The sequence below is a fragment of the Hemicordylus capensis genome, chromosome 3 (assembly GCF_027244095.1).
Source record: "Hemicordylus capensis ecotype Gifberg chromosome 3, rHemCap1.1.pri, whole genome shotgun sequence".
NCBI classification, from domain to species: domain Eukaryota; kingdom Metazoa; phylum Chordata; class Lepidosauria; order Squamata; family Cordylidae; genus Hemicordylus; species Hemicordylus capensis.
Window position 1 is genome coordinate 80,982,378 of NC_069659.1, and position 24,723 is coordinate 81,007,100.

Here is a 24,723-nt window from a genome sequence, read left to right on the forward strand (position 1 = left end):
GAGCCACTTTGAAGCTCTTTCCTTTTATATTCACCAAGGATTTTTGGTGAATATTTGCCAAATATTTGTCTGATTTGGGGGATTGGCGGGAGGGCATCTATGAAGCTCTGGAGAGCAAGGTACTGTGCATTTCTACTCTTATTTCTTTTCCCTTCCCACTTCTTTAGGTTGGGTTTTGTTGTTGTTGTTGTTAGGAACCTAATTCCTAGTTTCCCATAGAGTTGAGTTTTCTTAACATTGCTGCTAAGTGAATTTGAATACTTTTTGAAACAATCCAGAAGAGGGCAGTGGTACACATACTGAATAATTCAGTAAGAAATTTAACCTGAAGAGCTTCTGAGGGGGGGAAAGTGCATTTAAATCATATCTGAACAAGTAAAAGATAAAAAGGTATTTGTGCTGGTGTCCTTGTTTCCTAAATGCTCTTTGTCTTCCTCTTTCATTGTGACCTAAAAAAAGCACATACAATTCTGAAATGTGTTAAATTTTATCATTAAAAGAAGGAGATAAAAGTCTACTACCTGACTGAATGCTTAAAATGCTCCAAGAGGACGATCTACCCTGTTTCTTAATCATCAGCTTAAATGGTTTCTCCCAGCACTATTATTCCTGATAACACCAGACTCATAAAACTACAACCGAGAAGGAATACGTTTTTCTTCTGATTTCCAAAGTGGGTTCATGCAATCAAAAAACAATAATAGTTATATCAAACAGATTCTTGATATGATGGAGTTGCTGCCATCCTTTATGCTGCTCTCCATTCTGCATGCTGAGCAGCAGAGTTACCAGTTATCAACCCACTGAGAGTTTGACTCTAGTTTTCTCTAGTAAGAGAAAAATACTCTAACCTCAGAGATGGACACCTAAGGGTGAATCTTGGTCAGTCTCTTGGCTGTAGCCTGAGGCCATTGCTTCTTTAAGAACTAGGAACAACTATTAAAGTACTGCTATCTTGCTTTCTGTGTTACAGTTAAATGTATATATGTTCATTTGCCTCCTTTCCCTACTTCCATAGTGAAATTTCATCTGCACTGTAGTAAAATTAAAAGTAGTATAAGAATACCCTCTTCCCTTCCAGGGTTGTTGTAAGGGTTACAACAAGATAAGGCATGTGAAGCACTTGGAACATTCAAGAATGGTTTACAAATGCTAAGGAGGACCTTTCCCAGATGGGAAGTTTTACTGTGGCAGGAAGTGCCTCAAGTTAAAAAATACTGAGCACTGAACCAAAGTGCTACTTTTTTAGGATGCATATAATGCACAGGAACTGCAAATCATCAGGAGCAAAGCTGAATAATGTTGTTGACTGTATGAATGGTACTTTCTGTCGTCATCCACACACTGCTGTAAGTTTTTTCCTTGTACGAACTGCCCAGTCCCCAGTCTAAGTGTATATAAGAACAGCCTTGTTGGATCAGGCCCAAGGCCTGTCTAATCCAGCATCCTGTTTCACACAACGGCCCACCAGATGCCTCTGGGGAGCCCACAGGCAAGAGGTGAGGGCATGTCCTCTCTCTTGCTGTTGCTCCCCTGCAATTAGTATTGTGAAGCATTGTGCCGCTCAGTACCAGTGTAGCAAAGCTGCATTCAATTGCTGTTTGGAAAAGCTCTAGTAGTAGTGGTACATATAGCTAAAAGTAATCTGCAAAAATACTGGGCATATGATCCACAATTATCCTCCCCTAGCCCTCTGTTTGACACATATGTTGTGTAAAGCCTTTATTATGAGCTCAGATAATAGGGTTGCCAACCTTCCAAGACTGATCCATTCAAGGACGTCTTGAATTTGATAAGACACAACATAGAGCCAATCTGAAGGCATATGCTGTGGCAATATGTGCATCAAGGAAGCGATTTTATTCTGTCTGTATTGTGCCTGCAGGTTCTCATCCAGCAGAGTTTTTCCAGATTGTTAGGAGTTTATCAGAAGTGCTCTTACCTCTGGACCTAGGGACCCCAGCCTTTGACCTCCAAGGTCTGGGGGGGCCTCCAAATGCCCGGGGGGGGGGCTCCTGCCACCACCCCAAGCGATTCACTCTTCGTTTGGTTGCTGTTGTATGTATTTCAGAAATTTCAGTTAATCCAAAATGAACATAAGAACAGCCCTGCTGGATCAGGCCCAAAGCCCATCTAGTCCAGCATCCTGTTTCACACAGTGGCCCACCAGATGCCGCTGGAAGCCTACAGGCAGAAGTTGAGGGCATGCCCTCTCTCCTGCAGTTACCCCCCTGCAACTGGTACTCAGAGGCATTCTGCCTTTGAGGCTGGAGGTGGCCTATAGCCCTCCAACTAGTAGCTGTTGATAGACCTCTCCTCCATGAAGTTATTCTAACACCTCTTACAACCATCCAGGTTGTTGGCTGTCACCACATCTTGTGGCAGAGAATTCTATGAATTTGTTTATTTATTTATTTTATCTATCTATCTATCTATCTATCTATCTATCTATCTATCTATCTATCTATCTATCTATCAAATTTGTACACTGCCCCAAACTTTCGTCTCTGAGCAATTAACATTAGCATAAAACATAAAACAATTTAAAATATATACAGAAACTTAAAACAATTTAACAATTTAAAAATCACGTACAAATTAAAACCTTAAAATTTTAAAGAACTGAAAAAGCTTGGGTGAAGAGGTGGGTTTTCAAATTTTTTTTTTAAATCATAAGAGATGGGGAGGATCGTATCTCAGTAGGGAGCACATTCCATAGTCTCGGGGCAGCAACTGAGAAAGCCCATCCCCGTGTGGCCACCAGCCGAGCAGGCGGCAACTGGAGACAGATCTCTGGACAACCTCAATGGGCAGTGGGGCTCATAATGAAGAAGACGTTCTCTAAGTTACCCAGGGCCTAAGCCATTTAGGGATTTATAAGTTATAACCAGCACTTGTATTTTGCCCGGAAACCTACTGGAAGCCAGTGTAACTATATCAACAAAGGAGTGATGTGGTCTCTCCAAGATGACCAGAGACCAACCTGGCTGCTGCATTCTGTACCAACTGAAGCTTCTGGACTATGTACAAAGGCAGCCCCACATAGAGCACATTGCAGAAGTCAAGTCTGGAGGTTACCAACATATGTACCACTGTTCTGAGGCTGTTAATCTCAAGAAACTGATGCAGCTGGCGTATTAGCCAAAGCTGATAGAAAGCCCCTCTGGCCATTGCCTCATCCTGAGATACCAGGGAGAGGTGTGGATCCAGAAGTACTCCCAGACTGTGAACCTGTTCCTTTTGGGGAAGTGTGACACCATCCAGAAAAGGGAGATCAAAATTGTCTCTGATCCTTCACAATAAGTACCTCCATCTTATCTGGATCCAGCTTCAGTTTATTCTCCCTCATCCAGCCCATTACGGCCTCCAGGCAGGCATTCAGGGAAGTTATGCCATCTCCTAAAGAAGCTGACATGGAGAAGTAGATCTGGGTGTCATCAGCATACTGATAACACCCCACTCCAAATCCCCTGATGATCTCTCCCAGCAGTTTCATGTAGATGTTAAAGAGCACTGGAGAAAGTATGGAGCCTTGGGGGACGCCATACTTAAGGTCAGATTTTGAAGAGCAACAATCTCCATCTCCAATCAACACCATCTGGAATCTGTCCAAGAGGTAGGAGCGGAACCACTGTAAAACAGTGCCTCCTACCCCCAACATTCTCAGACTTTCCAGAAGGATACTATGGTCGATAGTATCAAAAGCGGCTGAGAGATCAGTTGGATCAATCCCAATTGGAGATCATCCATCAGGCCTACCAAGGCAGTCTCCACCCCATAGCCCACCTGAAAACCAGTTTGAAATGGGTCTAGATAATCAGTTTCCTCCAAGACTGCCTGGAGCTGAGAGGCCACCACCCTCTGAATTACCTTGCCCAGCCATGGGAGGTTGGAAACAAGCCTATAATTGCTCAACTCTGAAGGTTCTAATGAAGGCTCTTAAGAAGAGTTCTATAACTACCTCCTTAAGACAAGGAGGCATCCTCAGAGGAGTGTTTATGATTTCTACATAATCATAAGCCTCCTACAACAACCTCCCTGCTAGACAGAACTAACCATGTTGGACAAGGGTCAAGAGAACAAGTGGTAGGCTTCACCATTCCGAGCAGCTTGTCCACATCCTCAGGAGTCACAAACTGAATCTGATCCAGTCGAACCACATAAGAGGAGTTGCTGGACACCTCCAGTTCAGACATCGAATTAATTGTGGAGACTCCATCTAAGTCAGCCCGAATCCGAGAGATTTTATCTGCAGAAAAAAGCACATCACAGTGGGTAACGGAGGGCTCCAAGTTCTGATTCAAGGAATGGGGGACAGATACTAGTCCCCTCACAACCCTGAACAACCCAGCTGGATGTGAACTCGCAGATGCAATATGGGCAGAAAAGAATAGCTTCTTTGCCGCTCATATTGCCTAAGCATAGATCTTTAAATGTACTCTATGTCGTAATCTGTCGGATTCAAGTAGAGTCTTTCTCCACTTGCGCTCCAGTCACCTACCTTGCTGCTTCAGCCCCCGTAGATCTTCCATATACCAAGGGGCCAGTTTTGAAGCGGGTCTGAGGGGATGCTTAGGAGCAATCATGTCTACTGCCCTGGTGAGCATGTTATTCCAATTTTGCACTAGGGTAGCAACAGGATCACTTGCAAAACCAACATTAAATCCCTCCAAGGCTTCTTGGAATCCTATTGGATCCAATAACCTATTCGGGCAGACCATTCTAATAGGCCCCTTCCCCCTGCAGAGATGGAAAGTGGTTGTAAGCCTAACCTTAACCAGATGGTGGTCCATCCATGACAATGGGGAAATCACAGGAGTCCCCACCCATGGAACACCACCCTGATCAGAGTAAAAGACCAAATCAAGCATGTGACCTTCAATGTGCGTCAGTCTGGAGACCACTTGGGATAGGCCCATAGTTGTTATGGCCACTATGAACTCCGGAGACGCCCCAGACAAATTGGTCTTGAAATGAACATTGAAGTCCCCCAGCACTGTGTGAAAAAGTACTTTCGTTTGTTGGTCCTAAATTTCCTGGCAATCAATTTCATGGGATGACCCTTGGTTCTAGCATTATGTGAGAGGGAGAAGAATTTCTCTCTATCCACTTTCTCCACACCATGCATGATAGACCTCTATCATGTCTCCCCACAGTCATCTTTTTTCTAAACTAAATAATGCCAGGTGTTGTATTGCCTTGTCTCATAAGGAAGGTGCTCTTGGAGCAGCCAGAATGCAGCAGCCAGATTGGGGTATCCAGGAGAGACCGCATGATGCCTGTTCTTAAACAGTTGCACTGGCTGCTGATGTGTTTCCAGGAAAAGTATAAAGTGCTGGTTACTACCTTTAAAGCCCTGAATGGCTTAGGTCCGGGATACCTGAGAAAGCATCTTTTTCTACAGGATCTCCACCATTCACTGAGATCATCAGGATGAGTCTTTCTTCTAGTGCTACTGGTTCATCAGTTGACAACCTGGGATAAGGCCTTCTCAGTGGTTACCCATAGGTTGTGCAACACACTGCCTCTGGATTTAAGAGAATTGTCCTCCTTGGAGACCTTCAGGAGAGCCTTAAAGACCCATCTTTTTCGACTGGCTTTTAATGATATTTAGTTTTAATTGTAATTTTAATCTGCTTTTAATTGGTTTTTTATTTAAAATATTATTTATTTTTCATTTTAGTTTAATTCACCTTGAGCCACTCTAGGAAGGGTGGTATATAAATTGAATAAATAAATAGATAAATTGTCTGTGTCAGGCTCCACAATGCTGTGATGGCCAAGACTAAAGGTTATGGCTTACGTGGAGATCCATGCAAAGCCTCCAAGTGTCTGTTGATCCTGGAGAACCTTTTGTATATAGCCTTAGTTTGACACTGCAGTCCGAAGCTTTTATCCCACTGCTTCCACACCAAACAACTTAAAAAACAAAAACAAAACAAAATTCTTAAAAGATATGCAGTTAATTAACAGGGTAATTATCCTGAAATAACCATATTTAACATATTTAGCGTTAGATGAAATCGCTCCCAAGTGTCCTCTTAATATTTGTGGATCTCAGCTCCCTTGGTTCTCTGCAGAGCTTAGGGAGATGAAGCAGACCAAAAGACGCATGGAACGTCATTGGAGGAAAACTGGTGCCGAAGATGACCGAATGCGATTACTTGCTCATATTCGGGAATGCTCTAGGATAATAAGAGCGGCAAAATCTAACCATTTCTCTGCTCTTATCGCATCAGCTGACTCTTATCCAGCAGCCTTATTCTGGATTACCCACTCCCTTCTTAGAGTAGATCCAGTAGATGTTCAATCTGGCTGCTGTGATCAATTTGCTCAATTCTTTGCTGATGAAGTCACCTGCCTTCGGCTAGAGTTGGACTCTACTCTATCTCCCACTTAGATTATTGTAATGCTCTCTGTCTAGGGTCACCTTTGAGGATGATTGGGAAGCTACAACAGAACCAGAATGCAGCGGCTCACCTACTCATGGGTGCCAGAAAATATGACAGGGTAACACATCTCCTGCAGTCATTGCACTGGTTGCCTTTTTGCTTCTGAGTTCAATTTAAGGTCCTGGTTCTGACCTTCAAAGCCTTTTCTCTCAGAAAGTAGGAGACCTCTTGCTAGACCAGATAGCTGGCATACTCCTCCTTTTATTCCTCCAGCTACACTACTGGACTGTTGAACAGGGAAAGGGTGTGGGTTGAGACCTTCCCACAGGTTTCAAGTATGGTGAGGACCCCAGCTGAATGTGACATTGTGAGTCATCGCCCTCATGTTTCCCACTCACTAGCTCTAAAATGCCCCTATGATATGGCCTTACCTATGGGTCCCCATTGGCCTGATAGCTGCCCTAGTTTTGCTAAGAACAAAACAGATTATATTTTGTTAATACACCTATATATCTCTTTCTCTCCTGGGTAGCTGCATACACACACACATATTTGAAAGCCACTCATGAGCAACTGAAGAGTGCTTTATTTTATTAGCTGGAATGCATTGTGGCAAGGACTGGCAGAAACAAGGTAATCCCCCTCTTTGCAATTCTCACTTTATAATTTAGCACAACCGCACAGCTGTTTATTAATCATCTATATAACTGAATGTGAATGAAGAAATATGACCTTTTCTACCAATGTTGTTAACTCTCCACAGCAGTGTTTTCACAGCTAAAGCATTCCTATTCAATCATGCAGCACATCCCAACTAAAGAACCCATAATCCATGGCTAAAGCCAAAACTATGGCCGCTTCAGACATCACACCAAATCTCAGGCAACCATACCAGTGGTTTGGGTTTCCAGTCATCCAAATTCAAGAACCCTCAGTTCCATCTGAAAAGCAACACGAGGTTACAGATCACAAAGCTGAATTGTCACCCTTGGTTGCCCTTTGGTTTTGTGTGGGATAACACCAGTTAAAAAGCAGCGTCGCATTGTCCAAAGGCCACCACTGTTTCTCAGTGGAGTTGAGGGTACGATGCTCTGCCCTCTCTCCATATCCAGTTGGCTGTGGCTGTCCATCATTAGATGGAGGATGCCCATGCAGCCAGTTTCTCCCCCCTCAGTCTCCCACACTCCAGAGTGGATCATCTGGGAGTGCAGGGGTGGGTGGGTGGTGGCAAGTCACGGGTCCAGTTGACTGGCAGTTTCCCATTATTTGCAAAGGTGGCCAGTATCTTCTTTGGTGATAACAGGATTGTTAGGATATTGAGCTTTTTTGTGTTCAGTTACAGAATCATATCAACATGACAGGTTTCTCCATGATAAAAGCTGCAATCCTAAGTGTCCACATGTTGCCAGCTTATTGAACTCAGTGGAATTTACTTCTGAGTAAATATACTTAAGATCTAACATCATCTGTATTTAAGTAAAGCACTGTTCCACTAGTGGCGATTGTAATAACTAGGCTCATAACTTGTATTATGCTAGAAGTCTGCATACAACTGTTTATACACTGTATAATTGTGTACTGTTTCTTATTATTGGTAATACATTGTCATTCAAATAGGTTGGTGTGTTGGGGGTTGTATCATTTTTCAAATTTTACTAAACTTTATTATCTACTTCAAGTCTTTTCCTGAATTTTCCTCTTCCTTTTTTCCAGGCAAAAAGGTTATTGCCAGATGAGTTCTAATTAGAATGTTAGAGGGAAAAACTGTATAATAATTAAGGTTGAGATGTCCTTTAAATTCATCTCCATAATATTTAAATGCATTAATTAACTCTAGACATAATTGGGAGGCATGTCATTAATGCAACAGTTTTGAATGTTTATCAAATTACCTCCAATCATCACTGTATCTTGATGATCCCTGGCAATCCGGTGTATGGACATCAATAAAATACTAATTATGAATTACTAATTGTAATCACTCCACAAAGCCTAAAAAAGCAGCACAGTTTAAATTAAATTAAGTTAACTTTATTGACTTAATTATTGAAGGATGAGCTGTTTCAAGCTGTAACATTCCACACTGACATATTAAATTACTTCTACACTTTATAATTAATGTCAATTCTTTTAATGGCAGGAACTACAAATAAATATATGCTAAGGATAATAGGTCATACAAGTGCATACCAGATGTTGAAAAATTGGAAAATAATCGTTCATGCTTTTATTAAAAGTAGATTGAAACACATAAAAATCAAGGAAGAACAATATTTCCATATTACTTTTTGAGAGTCCCACATTGACTTCCTGGTGTCTTGTCACAACTCACTTTTGTAGATACAACCCATGCTTACTAAACATTAGAGGCAATGGATGCAGTACATTCCTCTCTTTGCTCATTTCTCTTAACTGAGAGCAAAATGTTACTATAAGTTTTGTAATCATGATTGGCATCACAGGCATATGGAATCTTGCTGAATAAAGATTTCTGAATGTCATAAGCAGTGCCACGATTGTTTATTATTTGATTGACTATATCTTTATACCACCACTCAGTGAATTTTGTGATTGTTTAAAACAAAATATCAATTTTATAAGTTAAAAAAAATTAATACAATTAAAAACTTAAACTAAAAGCCTGCCAAAAATGATGTGTCTTTGTAGCTTTCCTGAAGGGTGCAAAAGATATCAAGGGGCTATTCCCACGATCAATCAAAATCAGGCTAGGGGAGCCTAGCCTGATTCTGCCTGATTGTGGGAGCCACTGGGCTCACAGGCAAGCCTTTAGTCTCCCAGGCGGTTCACCTGCCTAAGTACCCCTCCCCTAAAACTGGGTTTGCGGAGTGAGCGCTCCACAAACCCAGGTTTTTTTATCGTGAGTAGCCACGCTGCAGCTCCGCACCATGGCTACTCACAAGCAGATGAGGAGGCTACTCATGAGGAGACCGCCTCCCGGCTCCAGTGGTCTCACCAGCATGCCCTGTGCACTCACACAGGGCATGCTGGAGCTTCCGGGGGCTGATTGGCCTCCGCTCCCCCCCAGCCCCCACTGGCTGCGTCACAGAGCTGGTAATTGTTTGGGCGGCCAATCTGGCCACCCAGGGCTCTCTCCCTGCTCATGTGTGGGGAGAGCGGGTTTAGCCTGCTCTCCCCACGCACCCTCCAAAACCGGGTCTCACTGATAGTGAGACCCAGCTCCAAGTCTTGTATCTCAGCGGAGAGCACATTCCAAAACTTAGGAATAAATCAAGAGCAACTGCAAGCCTCTCCAGGTGAATAACTGTGATGTTCATAACTAAAATTAATGTCTGATAAAGTTGCCTGAAGCTATCAGACCTATAGCCACCAACTGGTACAGGCTGGTAACTTACCATATGTACAAACCTTTGAGTTAAACCTTGGCATTGTTACAGACCAGGCCTGATTTATACACCAAATATGCTCATTAGCTAGTATACAAAATTAGGTCTGGCCCACAATGTCATCAAGTTCTTTATATGGTGACCCGTGTGTGATCTGGGCGCAAGAGGAAAGGAGATCAAACCACTCCTGAAAGGGTTCAATGGGCTTTATTGAACATAAAAGGCTTAACAACAACCTAGCAAAGCAGATTATTAAAACAGAACATCTAGCCAATATTAAAACAGAACATCTAGCCAGTACCAATATTTTCCACCCAGTGTGCCTAATTAGCTTATGTGCGTGCAATTAAATCTTCCTAGGTCTAATACCTTTCAAATATAGGCAGAAAAGAAAGGGGGGAAGGCTGCGGGCTAATAAGGTTTTGGGGAAGATCAGAGATTAGTAGAAGGGAAAAAGGGGGGGGGGTGGAGAAGGGAGCAATAAAAGAGGAAGGGATAAGGGGGTTCCGAGCAGCATGTTACCAGGATCAGAGGCTGGAGAGAGACGAATCACTTCAGCTGAAGCAGTGAGGTGCTGGCGGAGACAGGAGTTGTGCAATTGTTTCAGATCATAGCTGAGAGCTCCATGGCTGGGGAGCCTTGACTTCTCACTGCGCAGTGAGAGTCATAGCCTCTGAGCACGGGCAGAGTTCCTGCTTAGCCCCTGCGGCTGTGCAGCAAACTCTGGGAAAGCATGTGAGCAGATCTTGTTGTAGGCACAAGGATGCTAGCGTGTGAGCAGAATGCCTCTAGGCACAGAACTGCTAAACTGCCATGTCCAGAGACTCCTCCTTATAGTGGTTCCATCCTTTGATGTCCCTTTTTAGTCTTCTGGATCACAAAAGGCATTTATTCCTGCTATCCTTGGAATATTGTCTTTTAATTACCAAAATTAGCTCAGGATATTTGATCAGTCCAGAGAGATCTCACTCTCATCTCCTGTTAGCTGTTATCTTGAGGAGGGGACAAAGTCCAAAAGCAAATCTGCATCCCAGATGTGCTAGCCTGGTCCCAGAAGGTGTTAAAAGTTAGCAATTAGTGAGAGGGAGTTAATTCTATTTGTGTGAGACATTATTTCTTGTATACCTCTATCTAGTGTGTATTTGCAACAAAAGAATATTCAAAGTAACATCAAAAGGGTAAGCGTGAGTGAGGCAAGTTAATCAACACATTTGACTTAAGGCAGAAGCATCCTGTTACTGGACACAGGTTAATTTCAGCCGTGTGAGATTGGTAATTAAGCCTGGCCCATTGTCTCAGTGAGTTTCCACAGATGCTGATGACCAATGCTAGATTACCCCTGCCTCTACAAATCATTGACCAGGCAGTCATGAGATTCACTTCCAGTTCAGACATTGAATTGAACTCTTAAAAAAATGAAATCAGACACAGGCCTATATATGTATTAATATTTTGGGGTGCTCATAACAGCATCTATACATTCTATTGAAATATTGATTTAAATCAATGAAGCTATACACATGCACGTGCAAAACCGGGCTAACGAAGCCCAGGCTGGTTTTGCATATGCATGTGTACCACCAAGATTGGGCCTAATCCTGGCGCACCACAGCAGCAAACCCGCCAATGGAGCCTCCATCTAAAACGAGGTTAGGAGAACAAGGGCTCTCCTAATCCTGTTCTTTTCTATTGTCTGCCAGGTGTGGCTGCTTGCAGCCATGGCTGGCTGACTGCAGGGCTCCCAGTTGGCTCTGGGAAGGTGAGGGGGGATCCCCATAATGTACTTTACACTCTCACGGTGCATTATTGGTGCTCTGAGAGGGGCAACGCATCTGGCACCTCAACGCTCAGAGCAACCGGCAGCAGCTGGTAATAATCTGGGAAGATGATCTGGCCACCCAGAGGGAAGGTCTTTCTTGTCTGCAAGGAGGTAAGCTTTTTGAGGCTTCCTCCCCACTAACCCTGGTTGTGAGAAAGGACTCAACATGTAAGACTCATGCCACTTATAATATCATTCACTTAAGTTGTTGGCCACCACAAATTGCGCTTTTCAAATGTTCCTGTCACATGCTGCTCAGAACACCTTATGGGCTTTTCAACTGTCCAACAGGAAGGAATACTCGAAAAGCCTCCCCTTTAATTGCAGTCTCCCCGTTATTGGCAGTGTCTTCCTTCATTCTCAAGTCATAGAATATTATTTTACAAAAGGTGGAAGGGCAAGCAGTGTCAGATAGGATGACCCACCCTTTCCTATAACTCCTTGGCCTTGAAAGGCAGAAAAAGCCCCTCAAAGCCTCTCTGTAGCTGTAAATGACCCACAGTTCCATTCCTTGGAAAGATCATGGTGTCACAGAAGTGGCAGAGAGGGCTAGGTAGAGGCGGTGGCAGGGTATTAACCACATTGAATTTGGGGCCAGCTGAAGGGGTATAGAAACTGACTTAAGTGGGGTTGTTTCTGTTTTGATCTCCTCTCTCTTAAAGATTTCTACCAGCACTGATTCTTCAAATTTAAATGCCTATGACCATGTCTGTCCAGTGTGTTACTTTACTTACTTCTCATTGATTTTACACAACACTCAATGTTAGAGAACAGTGTTTGAATTCTTTGTATGAATTGTCTGAAGTTTTTAAGAATTCATTATCTTTCAACCATTTATTTGACCTTGTAAAAGATAATATTGATCAATTAAATATAGAGTAGGACATGAAATTATTTTCTATTCAACATTAATTGCATTGAATATTTAATTTTCATTTAATATTCATTTTTTTCTTTGCTTGTTTCTCTACTCAGATTTGTCCTACTTCTCTGATTTTCACTGAGGTTTCTGTTTTCCTTATCTGGGGTGTGTGTGTGTAAATATAAATTAATTTTAAGTATATACCATACCATATATAGTTGTGCCCTCGAGTCGGTGTCGACTCCTGGCAACCACAGAACCATGTGTTTTTCTTTGGTAGAATACAGGAGTGGTTTACCATTGCCTTCTCCCGTGCAGTATGAGACTATGCCTTTCAGCAGCATCCTATATTGCTGCTGCCTGATATAGGTGTTTCCAGTGATTCAGACTAGCAACCTCTTGCTCGCTAGGCAAGTCATTTCCCTGCTGTGCCATTAGGTGGCGTTATATAGCTTAAATATACAGTACCTAAAGATCACATTAGCCTTCCTTTTTATATTTAACAAGCATTAATTAAACAACTTAATAATCCAGGGTGAGTATGATACACTTGTGGCTTAAGGTAGCTTCACCTTGCCCCATAACAGAGGAGAATATAAGGTAAATATAGTAATCAAAGATAGGGATGTGCAAAAAAGTTTCTGCATCAAAACATTTCATCTCAAAATGGGCCATTTCAAGTGTCTCGAGCTCAAAACAAAGCACCCTTTAAATAAAGGTCCTGTTTCAAGCTCAGAACAAAACAACCCCATTTTGAGTCAAAACATTTTGACATGTCACGTGCCATTTTGTAGGCCTGTTTTTGCCTTGCTGATTGGTTTTCTGGCATTGGCTTATGATTAACCTGTGATCTCCTTGCTTCTTGGCTGGCTTGTTATCATACAAATAAAGTGTTGCCATGGGCGACTGTGTTCCCATTGGTTGGGGTGGAGGGGAGAGGGAGGAGGAAGCCAAAAGAAGAAAATTGCTATAGCTGAGCTTTTTTGCTATGCTTGCTGCTAAGGGTACTGCTGTGGCAGTAAAATGAAGTACAGATTTGACAGGAACAGAAACTATCTGATTTTTGTGGTGTCCTGTAGTTGTTGTAGCAATCATGAGGTGGGATCACATTTCCACTTTATGTGTGCAGTCAATAATATCATGTATGTTGCAGGAAATATGAGATTCTGAAGCATGGGGGCTTACACATGAGAGGGCAATGACTGTCTTTCTCACCTTCCCCCAGAAGCACTCTGTGCAGCACAAAAAATATGTCCCTGAAGGTCACACAGGCCTCAGGGAAACATTTTTGTGCTACACAGAGCGCTTCTGGGGGAAGGGGAGATAGATGAAAATTGGACACACACACCCATGTTCAAGCCTCCACGTGCTTTTTTTTTTTACTGCATGCACACAGCTTTAGTCAGGATGTTGGCTAGTATATTCTGGGCTAAAAATAAATGTTCCAGAAATGCCCTTATAATGATAATTGATTCATTTTGCAGACCTAAATGTATCCAGCATTTAAGTATGTTTCAATATTCCTGAAATGTGTTTAGTTTAGAGTTGTATTTGCTTTCTCTAGGGAATAAACATAAAGAACCACAAAATATAGCATATGAAAATTGTTAAAGAAAATAATATGAAAGCAAAGTCGTGTATTTACAATTATTGTAATCTAATTTATGATAATAGATTCCAAATACTCTTGTGCTCTTCATTGCCCTGAAGCTATTAAATGAGTACTTTCTGAAGAGAAATCCCTTCTCTACAAGTGATATTATCCGTTCCTTTTGCACTAATGAGGTTTCAGATTTCCATTGTATTAGGATGATGTATTTGGCCCGCAGCAAATGTTATTTCCCTTGAAATTCTTTCCATGTCAGAGATAACATGCAGTAATCAAAATCCATCTAAAACAAAGTGGTCCTTAATCTTAATCTCTTGCATCTCCTTCACCTAATCATTTAATGTTGCTAAAGTCTTACAAACACACAAATGTGCAGTTCCAGAATTTTCTGAAATCCGTATACTTGAGCTATTCATTTTGAACTTCACACTCCAGAACAGGTAGTTCTTCTTCCAGAGTTAGTCACCAAGTTTTAGGAATAAAAATGCAGCTATCATTGTAGTCTGGAAGAAGGTCCCTGGTTCAATTCTCAGAATCTCCAAGAGGGCTGATAAAAATTCCTCTCAGGAGCCCTGATCTGCTGCCAGCCAGAGTAGACCATACGTAGGTAGACCAATGGTCTAACTCAGTAAATGTCTTCCTATGAAGCCACATAATGGTGCAGTGGGGAAGTGACTTGATTAGCAAGCCAGAGCTTGCCAGCAAATCCCCGCTGTTATGTTTCCCAGACTATGGGAAACACCTATATCAGGGAGAGGTGATATAGGAAGATGCTGAAAGGCATCATCTCATACTGTGTTGGAGGAGGCAATGGTAAACCCCTCCTGTATTCTACCAAAGACAACCACAGGGCTCTGTGGAAGCCAGGAGTAGACACCAACTCAATGGCACACTTTACTTATGTTCCTGCGAGGAAGCATTTAAGGAAGAAATACAGTCATTGATATATCAAGTCATTGATATAGCATGCTCCCTGTGGATCGTTCTTAAGCTGACCTGCTGATGCACAGCATGTCAACCAATGAAGCAACATGTATCAACACTTTTAGACAATGGGGCGATTCTGACAATCAGCAAAAATCGGGCTAGCCTCTCGCAGCTGAGCCCGGTGGTTCTGGAGCAGCAAACCCGCCCTGGAACCCCTGCTAAAAAGCAGGTTTGCGGAGCGAGTGCTCCAGCAAACCTGCTTTTTAGGCTCGCGAGCAGCCACAGCGCAGCTTCACGCCATGCCTACTCATGAGTAGACCCCCGGCCGGGAGGCAAAAAGCCACCTCCCGGCTCGGGAGTCTCCCCAGTATGCCCTGCGCGCTCGCACAGGGCATACTGGGGCTTGCAGGGGCCGCACGGCCCCCGCTCCCCACCCCCGCTGGCTCCGTCACAGAGCTGGCCATCGTGTGGGTGGCCGATCCTGCCGCCCAGGGCTCCCTGCCCGCTCATGAGCGGGGAGAGCAGGCTTAGTTCCCTCTTCCTGCTCACTTCCCAAAATGAGAAGACCGTGAGACCCGGTCCAATGTATAGCACTACAGATATTTTCTGTATACTAAGTTAACCATCCAAACAAATACACAAGTTTAATGGGGGTTGGAGATAACATTTTATTTGCAAAATGCAGAAGTGGCTGCTAATTATAAAAGCAGCATTGAAAATTTCCTACAGCCTTTTATATGAAACATTCTTACTGGTAATGCCACAAATGATTTGAACATGTCGGAAAGACTAAAACAACCCATGTAACTGTAATTCCAATCAATCAGTTGTGTAGACATTTTCTTAGACATTTTCAATGAATCACAATTCTGCATACCTTGGGCTCATCTTCAACATGTAAACATCCTTTTAAATTCTGCTGGGTTTAGACTGCAATAATAGAAGGGATAAATTCTCACATGGCTACCTTGTTATTTAGTAATTTTTTGATGGCAGAAATTGGATTCGAAAAGAAACAATCCATTGGAATGCCAAGATTGAGCTTACACACTGGAATCAACAAAGAAACTGTAACATTATCATAGGAATATAGGTAGCTGCTTTATACCAAATCAGAGCATTGGCCCTTCTAGTTCAGTATTTTCTGCACAGATTGGTAGCAGCTTCTCCAAGGTTGCAGGCAGCAATCCCTCTCAGCCCTATAATGGAGATGCCAGGGAGGGAACTTGGAACCTAGATGCTCTTCCTAGAGTGGCCCCATCCCCTAAGGGAATATTTTGCAGTGATCACACTTGTAGTATCCCATTCAATGCAACCAGGGTGGACCGTGCTTAGCAAAGGGGGCAATTCATGCTTGCTACCACAAGACCAGCTTTTCTCCTGGATTGGGAGGAGACTTGACTGCCTAAGGACATTCCTTTTATATTATACTGACATAAGAAATTATTTATTGCTAATAAAGAAAACCAGAAAATTAATTTGCACATTTGGCCTACTATACATGTATTTGTAACCTCTGTGTATTATGAATAAGGATGTGCATGAACTGATTTTTTTTAATTTGATTTGTACCTAAATTGTATCACCCCCAATTTGTTTTGGTTCTGAATCTGCCCCCGAATCACCCCAGATTCAATTTGTACCTGAATTTTCTGAATCTGAATCACTTCAGGGCAAAAAAGGGGTTCCTGGGGCAAAAGAGTGGGTTTATTGGTAGTGTCCAATGGGTGGAAGCTACCACCGAAATTTCAAAGAAATCTGGCAAATGGGTGATTTTAAATAATTTTTTGAAGTTGGTGCGTCTTTAAGCTTTGTGTGTCTTTAAGCCTTTTCCCCATAGGGAATAATGAGGAATTTCAACAGCCCCATAACTCCACCTGGGGGACACCAGGGCAGCCCAAAGAGGGTTGTAGTGTAGTGCACATGTGCCAATCACCCCAAATTGAGAAGTCCATGTGGCACTGGGTTTTGTTGTTTTCAATGTCTGAGGTGTTATTCTGAAAGTAGATTCTCTGGTAGGAAATGAGAGAATCCAGTACACCACAATCCACTCTGGGTCACCCTGGTGCCCCCCCCCCCGGTGGAGCTATAGGGCTGCTGAAATTCCCCATTATTCCCTAGGGGGAGTAGTTTAAAGATGTGCAAAATTCAGAAAAAAATTAAAAATCACCTCTTTCACCAATTTATCTGGGTGGTAGCAGGCACCCATTGGGGCACTACCACCTGACCCACTCTTCTGCCCCGAAACCCCTTTTCTGTCCTGAATCTGCCACAAAGACATGCCAACTTCATTTTTTTAAAAAAAAAACCCCACAAAAACAGCCCTTCTCCAAATTTCTTTGAAATCTGGGTGGTAGCTTCCTTTCACCCATTGGGCACTGCCACCCACCCACAACCCACTCTGTGCCACCCTGGTGCTATAACTCTGTGCCACCCTGGTGCTATAACTCACCCTGGGGAGTTATAACTAAGGCTGATGAAATCCCCATTAATCCCTATGGGGAAAAGCTTAAAAACATGTCAACTTCAAAAAAAAATTAAATCACCACCAATTTCTTTGAAATTTTCCACTTTGGAAAATTATATTGAAAAGTAGTATAGTAATAGTAACAGTAGCAGTAGCAGATTGAGGGCCAAGCAAGCCCTTGCATTGCTAACATAAGATAGGGAAAGGAAAGGTTTCCTCGGGGAATTATATGTGAAACTGCTATACATCTTGAATTTCTGTCACAACATTTACTATAGTACATAGCATTTAGGGAAAGCACCTTGTAGAGATGAATCAAGCACAAATTCATCAGCAACATCTCTAGCAAGTGATTGGGGAAGCAGTGCCTGTTTAATGTCTGCCTTGATGAATCACTCCCTAGCTCAATGTCCAGATGAAAGACGAAAGCAAAGTGTGGGTGCATGGAGCCTCATTTCTAAAGCCAGTATAATATACCAGACGGTAAAAGGTTTTTACAGCTTACATGGAAGTTAAGGTGGGCATGTTAACTTGGAGTTTCCATGCTTTTTAAAGCATGAGTGAAAATGAAAAGCATCTTAAACCAAAGGTTTTTGGATCACTGAATTTCCAGGCTTTTTTAAAAAGGAAAATATGATTAGGCACTTTGGGGGAGAGTAGTGTAACATGTCACTTATCCATGATGGCTAAGTGGAGCATTCATATTCATAGGTAGTGAATCTATGTGTTCTACATCAGAATCTGTGTTCTACGTCAGAGGTATATGTCTTCACAACCTTCCTTCATCACCCCACTCCTGCTGCCTCATGTAGCTTCACAAATTCCCCCTTTACCTTGCCGCATCTTTGTGCTTCCTCAAAAGCCCACTTGCTTCACCTTCAATTCCTTTGCAAAGTCTCTCATGAACATCCATGTATTTCTTTGCAAATTGATGCACCACTCTGCCACTAACATGGATATAGCACTGGGAGGAAATAAACTTCCCAGATGTATTTCCTAATGGCCCAGTTTGCCTTTCCAGTCAGCCCTATGGGCTCTGGGGCTGCAGAAGAGACCCTCCCATCCCATCAGGAATGGGATGAACTGGGCAGATAGCCATGATGGGGGCCACTATCTCATGAAGCATTAACGGGGTGTTGAAGATTCATCAGGATTGGAGCACCCAGTGAACAACCCAACACTTGTTTTCTATTGTTTCTTTTTTCGCTGCATCTCAGTCCCTTTACCTCAGATTGGCACCAGATTTGAAGGGGTGTTGTCACTTAGTTGATATCTCTAAGCTTGCAGGCAGATTGGGCAGATAGTTTAGATATTATCACCAATATAAAATTTATAATTCTTATAATTAATTATAATTCTTATAATTCCAGAGCTTATAATGTGAGAATGCTAATGCTCCTCCTCATCTTAATTATATTGGCATTATAAGGAAAATTTCTTCGGCAGGAGTTTTGTTTCACTATGGAAGCTCCCTCCCATTGGCAGGATAATTCTTTTCCTTTCTACTGGGAAAAAGGAAAAAAAACACCTGCTGATTCTGAGCAGTACTTTTTTGCAGGTCACTAAAGTGGCATAGCGGGGAAATGCTTGACTAACAAGCCGAAGGATGCCAGTTCGAATCCCCACTGGTACTATATAGGGCAGTAGCGATATAGGAAAATGCTGAAAGGCATCATCTCATAGTGCACAGGAAGAGGCAATGGTAAACCCCTCCTGAATTCTATCAAAGACAATCACAGGGCTCTATGGGCACCCGGAGTTGAAATCGACTTGAAGGCACACTTTACCTTTATACTGTCTTGAGCCTCAATTGATAAAAGTTGCTACCCAAGCTTCTCCAGATTAATAAATTAATAGGCCTCAATCTCTGGAGGATGTAACAATGCGGCCTGGCCTCCAGATATCCCAGTATTCACTGAGTGATGAGCATGGTGCATTGGGGGATACTCCCGTGAGAAGAGCACTCTAGGCATCCATCTCTGTGTGCACTCGGGCTGCAAGCAGCCCAAGCACAAACAAGATTCCGACACCGGGGTTAAGAATGCTCTCTTGCCCTTAAATTTGGCTAACGGCCAGGCTTCAGACTGGGGTTATGCAGGTAGGTAGTGCTGGAATTTGTATGTATCCCAGCTCTGCGCGTATGTATCCCAGCTCTGTGAGCAGCCTTTGTATGTATCCCAGCTCTGTGAGCAGCCTAGCTCATTGTGGGCTGCCCTAGCCTGGGTTAGAACTGCTCATGAGAACAGCCTTATTGGCTGACATTCTAAACAGCACAATGGGGGCAGTTCTGAACTGCCCATACTGCAGCAGGCATCTAAAGCAATGCCTGCTGCATTGTGCAAAAGCATTCTTGTGCAAATATTTGCAATAACAGGTGGACCTCATTATCCACAGGGGTTCCATTCCCAGCCATTTCTGCAGACAATGAAACAGCAGATAATAAGAACATGGGACAATGGGAATTGGGAGTAAGATTCCTCAGGATCAAAAAAAGGGCAAGAAAGTGGGGAGGAAGCAGTAATAAGTGAAATCACACATGGTGCCATGCTATCCAGCAATATCCACCCAATCCCAATTCCACCAATATTCTGTGAAAAATCATGGGGATTTTAAAAAAGAAAGAGCCACAAAATGGCTTTGTTTTGCAAAATGTTGTCCCGAAATAACCTTGGAGGTTATTTCTGGCCACCCTGAAACTGCAGATAGGTGAACTTCCACTATTTTTGTATCTGCGAATAATAATCTTGGGTCTCCATTGCCCAACCATGGATGTGCAAAACCATGGATGCTGGGATAACAGATAATGAGGACCACCTGTACACAATCTCACTTATTCAACAACACTTCCAGTGGAAGTATTATTATTTCCAATGGAAGTATTATCACACAAGTGTGATTGTGCAATTTTATATATCAGCACAAGCACATTATTGTGCAACACCATGAGTGTTGTTTCAGTTAGGGATGTGAATAGAACCAGCTGGCCCGGTTCGATTCAAGTCTGGACCAGACTCGAACCCAACCAGGCTAGTTCAGTCCAGCACCCCCTCGAACCCCCCCCCCCCGGCTCGGTCCGGTCCAGGGGTTTTGTGGACCTTTTTATGTTAAAAAAAAAAAAACCTTACTCCCCCCTCAGGAGAGTTCCTGGAGACGGTAGGGGTCCACAGAGGTTCCCCCTCCCCCACTGGCTCTCCTTATTGCCCCCTCCGGCTAGTTTGGCCAGCTCTTTGGCCAGTTTTCGGCCTTCTCCACTCAGTGCAGCAGCCATTTTTGAGGCCACACACCTGCACGATTGGCCTCTATGTGGCCCAGGCCATGCAGAGGTCAATCACGCAGGCGCACAGCCTCCAAAATGGCTGCCACACTGAGGGGAGAAGGCTGAAAACCATCTGAAGAGCCCGCCCATTCTTTCCGATGGGAAAATAAGGAGAGCTAGGGGGGGAGGGGGGACTTTAAAAAAATTAACATAAAAATGCACACCCCTAGTTTCAGTTGCTGACAACAGCATGGGCAGTTCAGATCTTCCTGTGTTGCACTGCACAGAATGTCATCTACAAAAATTGCAAATAGATAGCTAAATGAAATAGACTGTTTTTGAGGGAAACACCTTACATAGAACATATATAAGGTGTGTGTGCTGCTGGTAGAAGAGCTGCAAAAAGGTAAGGAGAACGGTACCTAGTTCTGATTCCCCAGGTCACTCTGCAATGTTTGAGTCATTTGCAGATGGCTGAAACCATTAGGAGGAAATGACAGCATTTTAGAGGAAAGCATTTCATATGAGTGTTTTTGGCTGGGTGGTGTGTAATGAAATGAGGAAATCTGAATTTTAAAAAGGCCAATTAAAATAAACCATCCCAAGAATTTTTGTGGTCTTCTACTTCTAGAATGCTGCTTTTTATCCCTAAGTTACACCTTAAGAAGTTTATTGAATGTAAGAAAATAGCTGACAGCCGTAGCTCCATGAACTACTATGCTTTCCCTAGCACCGGTGACAGCTCTAGCAGAAAAATGGAGCCCTGCCAAGTAGGGGTGTGGCACGGAACCGTCTGGCCTGGTTCAGTTCAAGGCTGGATTGGCCTCGAACGGAACTGGGACAGTTCGGTCCAGCCCCCATCGAAAACACACACCCCCGCCGGTCCGGTCCGGCAGGTCTGCAAACTTTTTTTAAAAATTAAAATGGCCAAAATGGCCAAAATTATGGAGGCCCGAAAGGGCCAAAATGACTACATTTACCCAGCCGCGGCGGTGATGAGGGAGGCTGGTGAAGGGAGAAGAAACCCTCGTGGACACACACACCCTGTGGCTATAGCAAGCCCCCCCCAAAAGGGCTACAGGTAGTTACTTTTCATTAAAAAAAAATTTTTTTTTTTAAGTTCGCGGACCTGCCAGACCTGACCAGCAGTTCGGTTCCGGTCTGGATGGAACCAGGGATGGGGTTCAGTTCAATCACGAACTCACAAACCCCCAGACCGAACCGTCGGACCATGGACCGTGGGCCGCCGGACCAGTTCGGCACATCCCTACTGCCAAGCTCCAGTGAAATTTCAGAAGGGACCTTCCTAAATGTCAGGGCTTCATGCATAGACATCACTGTGACATGTCAGGGCTCTTTTTCTCTTTAAGAGCTCCACTGGTGCTGGGAAAGGCACAGCAGTGTGTTGAGCAGAGTGGTAGGAACAGTTGCCTTTGAGCAGTGCCAGGGTGGCTGGCTTTGAGGATTATCTAGCTATTTGAATATTTGCACAGGCCTAATGGATATTCAAGTGGCCTCATCAGCTTCCTAAAGCATGTCACACACTTCCTCCCACCAACACATATGTTATTGCAGGACCATGTTTTTGTGGATGAAGCCCATTTGTTTGAGAATGCTGGACTGAGGCCACCATGTGAGACTCCAAGGGGGGGGGCAATATGTTAATTTCTAACGGTTTTATTTATTGACTTCTGTAGCAAAGGATACAATTCAAATTAAAATGCAGATCCAGGAATATGAGGCTGTGCACATGAACAGCCCTACCCAGCTATGGTAGCCCAGGGCTGCTTGTCTGTAGCGCTGGGATTGAGGCCAATTCTGGCACTGGCTCCCCTGCAAGCCTGGGAAATTAGCTTACACTTTAACCTGAGTTAAAGGATGCAAGCACCCCATTTACCCCAGGAACGGGTTCATGTGGCTGCTCTAGCTGCATGCACACACAGACCAAGCACACACAGAGTCCAGCGCCTAGAGCACCTAACTCCCGGGGGAGTCCCCCAATGCACCACATTCATCATGCAGTACATTATGGGCTTCCTGGAGGCCAAGATTCATTTCCCCGGGCTCCAGAGATCCACGCTGCCAAGAGCAGTACAGATCATGTAGATGCATGACAGAGCACCAAAGAAGACTCCATCCATCATTTGCAGAGAATGGTAGGTTCAACCCTACCTTCCTCTCCACCCGCCTCCCCAGCTCTGTATGGTAGTGAGAACGACCTTTATGATTTTTTAACAAATAAATATGTTATTTTGATGTATGATTGATTGAATCAATGACTTGGCACGATGGATTTATTCTGAAAGAATACTATTTTGAGTCGTAAATACTGGTGTATTCAATTAAGGTGATTTGCCACAGTTCTGATTTTTGAATATCACTATGTTACACTGGTGTGCTGGGTACTGTATTCTATAAATATTTCCAACCTTGTTGAACATATGAGTAAAGTGTGATGCCTTCCTGACACACTCACTTTGGCATGGCAGCTCATCCTCCATAAAGAATCATCAAGTTAAGCTGGTTATGATGAAGAGAAGTTGTTTTATTTTGCTTATTCTGAACTGCAGCTTTTGAGATCTAGGAACCCCACTGGTTAGCTGTTGGAAGTCAGAAGAAAGCAATCCAGTAATTCAATGTATAAATTTGTGTCACAAACTGTCAGAGCCCAGTGCTCCCTGGGGATAACTCAACTGATTCCAATAGTGTATCACAATGCAAGAGTAGATGCAATGCATCTACAACAGTGATCTTCATTATTTTCCAAGTGGAGGAGGACTTTGACACAAAAACCCCTTCAATGAGAGAGCTATTCCTTGTGCTGAGAGAGCCCTTTAAGAGAGACAGAGTCTCTTTAAGAAAGACAGAGCCTCTCTTTAGCGGAAAGGCACTGGGAAGGGCTACACTGCCTTGCACTCTATGCACGCCTTAAAAGATGGTGCAGAGGCTTAAGAGGGCTCTGTTTCTGAAGATGGTGCAGAGGCTTAAGAGGGCTCTGTTTCATTTCCCCTGCCTATTCTCCTAGACTGGATAAAGCACAGAACTGCATGGTGAGAATTGTAGTCTCCACATGGTATGAAGGGACTGTGCAGAGTATTCCATTTTGGCTGAAGCTTCACATGGGCCCAATAAATAATTAGTCAGGGAGCTGCATATAGGGTTGATGGGAGCTGCCCCTGCCCCCCAGGTTTTCAAGAAAAGGCGCTCTTACTCCTGGACTTTGGGGGCCGAAGTCCAGGGCCTCCACATCCTCTGAGGGCCCAAATCCTCTTTAATCTGTCCTGGGTGGTATGGTTTGTGCCCTCAAGAACCTATGTGCTACAAAATGATGCTTAACTTGCAGCAGTGTTGCAGGGAGGGCTCCAAAGACCTTTAGGTTCAGGGTCCAAAATTACTTAGGTGCACCTCTACCTTCAAGTGAAGAACACTGATCTGCATTGAAGTTTCAAATTGTGGTGGTTGTGGGGGAAAGGACTTGGGTGCCTACCCAGTGGCTTGTCTGTTTCACTGACTCAGACCCCAACAAACTGTTGGGAGCGGTGGCAATTAATTTTGGTTCCTTTTGGCACATCTTCAGAGTGTATGAACATAGGTCATTATCCTTGGTAGCTTTTGGAGACAGGATGGTATTTAGAGATGCATGTGTCAGTGCCATTTCCCCTGCCTATTCTAACTGCCAAAACAGGCTAGAGATAATTAATTATGAACTGATAAGTTACATACTACTACTATTAGAGGAGAGGAGGGCTGGTCTTGTGGTAGCAAAATATTACTTGTCCCCCTAGCTAAGCAGGGTCTGCCCTGGATGCATTTGAATGAAAGACCACATGTGAGCACTGTAAGGTGTTCCCCTTAGGGGACTGAACTGCTCTGGGAAGAGCAGAAGTATCAAGTCCTCCCCCCCGCCGGCTACTCCAAGGTAGGGCTGAGAGAGATTGCTGCCTGCAACCTTGGAGAAGCCACTTCCAGTCTGTGAAGACAATTTTGAGCTAGATAGACCAATGGTCTGACTCAGTACACAGCAGG